We start from the raw sequence: 6,458 nt of genomic DNA on the forward strand, positions 1-6,458 counted from the left end.
GGGGTGAGGAAGACTGGTAACACAGATACCACAATACAGTTACCTTAGCACGACGTACTAAACGACTCGAGTGCCTGTGGGGAGTGGTGTAAAACCCTGGTTTGTGCCTCGGAGAGGCTGCAGGAACCAGTAAGTTCAGTAGAACTTCAGTTTCAACTCCTTTTACCATATCGTAGCTCAGTCGATTAAGGCAGCGTCTGGGATGCTCTCGTACGCAGGTTCGAATCCTCGTCACGGCCCTTGTGGATTTGTACAGTAAACGACTGCTGAACAGTTTGCCTACGGAGGAGTGCAGTATTGTGTAACGAGTTTCTATTTGCTTTTAGAAATGTAATCATATTCCCACCAGGTGCCATTACCCCTCTCTGTGTCACACATACACAGACCAGCCTCTTACCTCCTAACTTAACCATTAACGTAAGAACCCAAGCAACCCACCTAACCTACCGAGTCCGATGCAAAGAAAACGTTGACATGTGTGAGCCACTACTTTTCACAGCAGAGTGCTATTTGCATCGTTGGTTACCGTGACGTAAGAAATGCGACCTATTAATTACGAGGACAGGTTGCATATGAGGGACATATACTCCTATATACTCCTATATATATACACCGATATATACGCCTGGTGTGTGGTATCCACTTCTAGACCCGTCAATATTTGGAGTAATATTTTCGGCCTTGTCACTCAGCCCTTGAAGGGGGGTCCTATATCTGCCACTCAGCCCATGAAAGGGTCCTATATCTGCCACTCAGGCCTTGAAGGGGGGTCCTATATTTGCCACTCAGCTCATGAAGGGGTCCTATATCTGCCACTCAGCCCTTGAAGGGGGGGTCCTATATCTGCCACTCAGCCCATGAAGGGGTCCATTATCTGCCACTCAGCCCATGAAGGGGTCCATTATCTGCCACTCAGCCCATGAAGGGGTCCATTATCTGCCACTCAGCTCATGAAGGGGTCCATTATCTGCCACTCAGCACCTGAAGGGGTCCATTATCTGCCACTCAGCCCATGAAGGGGGGTCCTATATCTGCCACTCAGCCCTTGAAGGGGTCTTATATCTGCCACTCAGCACCTGAAGGGGTCCTTATTGGTCAATCAAGGAACCTTGCATCACCAACCACTCGGTAATATTTTTTTTACACTCTACAGTGATCAAGTCGTGATGGCATCTCACAGACCCTGTTGTGCAGGCTGTGTCGTGTGCTCCCTGTAAACACAACGTTTCAGCGACGATTTTACGTTTGTATAACGTTACGTTTGTACAACGTAACAGATAAAGTTGTGGTCATGTTGAGTGTCGGGCTGGTCTTAAAGGCTTACAGATCCTACCCACGCCACCGAGGACAGGAGGCACTAACCGTGGACTGGGTGGGATTTTGTAAAGGATTTCTCCCTTCTAGTCATTTCGACATTTGTGGATCAGATGTAATTTACGGCAAAGTAAATGAGTATAAGTTGTAATCATTTCCCTTCTCTCAAGGCGACTCATGACCGATATAAATAACAGGTGTGAGACCGAATCTGTAACTGAAGGATAAATGATGAAAAAAATGCTTGTTGTTAGTGAATAGATATTTTGTCTTTAACAGATTCCCTCCCTTAATTTCTGTGTCTTATCTCACTCTCTGTCCTCTCTCTCTCTCTCTCTCTCTCTCTCTCTCTCTCTCTCTCTCTCTCTCTCTCTCTCTCTCAACCTCCCCCTTCCTCCTTAACTACACCCCTCTCCCCAGACCCAATCCACACCTTACCCTGGCCAGGTCAACTGTTAGGCACATCGATCTCCTCACCACCACTACCGTCGCCCACACACGCATTCATTTACATTTACAATTGTATTTGCACTTATATATATATATATATATATATTAAATTTAATGTTAGAAATATTTTTACACTTAAGTTCACACCTGAAGGTTAAATTTGCAATTGTTCCTGAACTTATATTTGCATTTATAACTGCTGCAGCTTCACTTAAATTTACTCTAAAAGGGAACACGGAGTCTAAATTTACATTAATACCTTCACAGAGGAATATGAAAATGGTAGGACAAATATGGACGGTGGTATGATGGGCAAAGTAAAAGAAAATGTATAAAGAAGAGGTTAGAAAATTGAGAGAAGGGAGCATGGCGTAGAAGCCTGCAGTGTTTCACTGCATTGAGTACTCTCCTAGTTGTGCTTGCTGGGGTTGAGCTTTGGCTCTTGGGTCTTGCCTCTCAACCGTCAATCAACTGGTGTATTGATTCCTGAGCCTACTGGGCTCTATCAAATCTACATTTGAAACTGTATATGGAGTCTGCCTCCATCACTTAATGCATTCCATTTGTTAACTACTCTGACACTGATTTTTTTTTTATAATGTCTCTATGGCTCATCTGGGCACCAAGTTTCCACCTGTGTCCCCTTGTTCGTGTTCTACCCGGTGTGTGGAACACGTACACACACGTTGTGTGTGTACGTGCGTGCGTGGCTGCGTGCGTGCGTGAGTGAGTGGTAATAATAAGCAACTGAGGAGAAAGTCACGCAGGACCTTGGAAAAGTATCCAGTATGTTCACGGTGCTATACACAACTAGCAAAAATTTTCCACATTCTTCTGTAATTAATATATTAGTGTAATCTTATCCACCATTACTTCAATAAAATAAAAAAATATTTAACATCACCATAGATTTCCGATTTAACATCACTATAGATTACTATGTTTGATTGTTATTACTATATGATTGTATGTATACTATATTACTATGTTACTACTATGATTGTTCACATCTACCCTGGCCACTATGTATACATCCAAGGATAGAATACAACCATAAACAGTCTTTTGATTACTTATTGTATCATACATTTTACTTCATACAATCACCGCTGTTTTATTTCATTAGTATTCAGTTAATATAATAATAATAGTCGAGGTTATTAAGTCTATTGTACTTCTAAGACATCATATACTATCTTATATCTAATTCTTAACACTGATACATATCAGTGTATGTATCGTTCGTTTAACACTGTGAGCATCACATGTACTATGTCATAGTGAGTCAGTATACCTGCTGGAAACTTTCAACAAGGAAGGCACGGCTCAGTGTCACTTTGACCAAGTATTTATCAAAATGTGTCTTAATACAGAGACAACGGCACATATGTAAACACACACATACAATTCACACTAACCACCCACACAAATAACAAACACGGAAATGAACAAACACGTAAAAATACAGACAAAAAAGGCAAAAACGGAAGACAAAAATAACATACACACACGGACACACACGGACACACACATACACACACACACACACACACACACACACACACACACACACACACACACACACACACACACACACACACACACACACACGTCGTGGGGGGCGTTTGTGGCAGTGTGAATAGCACGCTGGACACGTAATCCTGTGACCCGGGTTCGATTCTCGGCGCCGGCGAGAAACAAAAATGGGCAGTTTCTTTAACCCTGATGTCCCTGTTACCTAGCAGTAAATAGGTACCTAGGAGTTAGCTGTTACGGATTGCTTCCTGTTTGTGTGTGTGTGTGTGTGTGTGTGTGAGTATGAAAAACAATAGTTAATAGTAACATTTGATTGACAATTGAGAGGCAGGCCGAAAGTGCAGAGCTCAACCCCCGCAAGCACAACTAGGTGAATACAACTAGGTGAATACACACACACATATGCAATATGCGTGCCCACTTCCAGTGTTCTTTTTATGTACAAACTTTCATTATGCAAATTTTCAGTCTAATTACAAACAAGCCAACACCTTAAATATGCGTTAAGACAGAGATGACTACATCCCCCCCCCCAGATACCTAACTAATTTACAGAACAACTTATGAGAGTGTATTATCTGACCTCTGCCCGAGTTGTGGTCTGATTCGTGAGCTGACTTACAACATCTCACTTGTGACCTGACCTGCAATGTATCAGTCGTGACCGCGAGCCGTGGATCCTGCACTCCACCTTTCCACTACTACACCTCTCCAGTTGATTGACTGCCCCACGTGACATTGTGTGTCGATGTGTGTGTGTGTTTGTGTGTGTGTAATTTCGAATTAGTTCGGCTGCCCCAGTGACTCAAAGCTCTTCTGAGCCTTAAGTCAGTTTAAGGTAATTAGGATCACTCTGCTCTGTCTCTAATTGGCAGTGAATTGTATATTGTTGTGCTTGTCCCAAGCCACCATGTGCTGTGTGTGTGTGTGTGTGTGTGTGTGTGTGTGTGTGTGTGTGTGTGTGTGTGTGTGTGTGTACTCACTGAATTGTGCATGCGGGGGTTGAATTTCGGCTGTTTGGTCATACTTATCAACCCATAATCAACTGGTGTACAGGTTCCTGAGCTTATTGAGCTCTATTATATCTACTTTTCAAACTGTGTATGGAGTCTGCCTCCACCACATCACTTCCTAGTGCATTCCATTTGTTAACTACTCTGACACTGGAACACGCGGTTGATCAGGTATACTTCAGGGATATACTAGATCAAGTTCTTATTTGAACCACGTGATGGGTCGTCTAATTATGCCCTTTAAGATTTGCTATTGTTTTTTTTTCATATTTTAGATATATATTATTAAACTCTTCAATATTAGCTTCTTCTATTGTCGGAGTCTATCAATCTCAAACAATAATAAAACCTTCAATTTACTACATATATATTTATTACTGGGAATGCTAATTTTGTTCCCCAAAATGTGGTTTAATTAAGGAAAAAAAATAGTTTAGGCCTATACCATTAATTGATTAATTGTTTTTATATCGGCAGTCGATACCATTAGCCGATAAATCATTATACCTTCACTTGAACTATCGCTCCTTTATCACCTGTCGCTCAATCTCGGTCCGATATCGTGATATTGAAATTCAATCGTAATCTTATGTGCATAAGCACTTTCAGCTAGCCCTTGTTCAAGGTGGTTCAGGTCAGTCATTGTAAATGTTTACCTCATAGATGCAACTCGCTCACACCCGGATATCACGTTATCAATAAAAAGGTAAACAACGTGACGAGTCCTGTTTATAACAGAGCTATAACAGACTATGAGTAGCGTCATCAATAATCATCATATTTGTAAGCAGTTTTACGGTAATAGCAGTAACTCTCTCTCTCTCTTGTCTCTCTCTCTCTCTCTCTCTCTCTCTCTCTCTCTCTCTCTCTCTCTCTCTCTCTCTCTCTCTCTCTCTCTCTCTCTCTCTCTCTCTCTCTCTCTCACTCTCTCTCTCTCTCCCCTCAACGTTTGTTACTTTCAGCACTCTGAGAGAAGATTATCTTTCCTATAATCTTGCTCTTGAGGGTCGAGAGTTCGGGTCTGTCACCGACGTACACGACCGTTAAGTCACCACACACACACACACACACACACACACACACACACACACACACACACATAGCGAGTGGACTAACACCAAATCTAACTCCTGAGGCCCATATAAATCGGATCAAGACAGCAGCGTACTCTACGGTAGCAAAACTTAGAACGTCATTCAGAAACCTAAATAAGGAGGCAATCAGAGCGCTTTACACTGCCTACGTAAGACCAGTCTTAGAGTATGCAGTCCGAACATTGAGCCCCCACCTAAAGAAACACATTAAGAAACTGGAAAAGGTTCAGAAGTTTGCGACAAGTCTTGTCCCGGAGTTGCATGGGATGGGATATGAAGAGCGACTGAAGGAACTTAACCTGACGACGTTAGGAAAAAGGAGGGAGCGGGGAGATATGATAGCAGCATACAAAATACTTAGGGGGATTGACAAAGCGGAAATAGATGAAATGTTCACACGGAATACCAGCACAACTATGGGTCATGGGTGGTAGCTGCAAACTCTGATGAATCATAGAGATGTTATAAAGTTTTCTTTTAGCGTGAGAATGGGGAAATGGGGTGAACTAAAGGAGCACATTGTGGAAGTAAACACTATTCATAGCTTTAAAACTAGGAATTATAGAGAAATAGGGCAGGAGTCATTGCTTTAAACAACTAAAGGCTAGACAGGCGGGATCCAAGAGCCACCGCTCGATCCTACAGGGACAAATAGGTGAATACACACACATATAAAATCCGCTTATTGTTTTTATTATGAGCAGAGAATAAGTCAAAATAATATGAGTGAAAGCAAATCAAAAGTGACGTCGTTTTGGTTCCTCCTGGACACTTATTGAGTCGTGACGGGTCCAAGACGCTCCCAAACGTTGTCATCTTCATTTTATTTATGAGGACTGAGATGTCTTGAGCCACGTTATTGTCACATTCTCTGGAAAGTAATGATGACTACCTTTACACTATCAAACTTGAAATTCACACACAAACATCTTGAACATGCTAAACATAACTTCACTCCATACATTCTCTTGTGTCAATTACATTTATAAAACCCTTTTCTTAAGTGCAAACCCTGTTCTGAAACTCTTCCTGGACAGGTGTAATACAACAC

Source organism: Procambarus clarkii, chromosome 58, assembly GCF_040958095.1.
Source record: "Procambarus clarkii isolate CNS0578487 chromosome 58, FALCON_Pclarkii_2.0, whole genome shotgun sequence".
Taxonomy (NCBI): domain Eukaryota; kingdom Metazoa; phylum Arthropoda; class Malacostraca; order Decapoda; family Cambaridae; genus Procambarus; species Procambarus clarkii.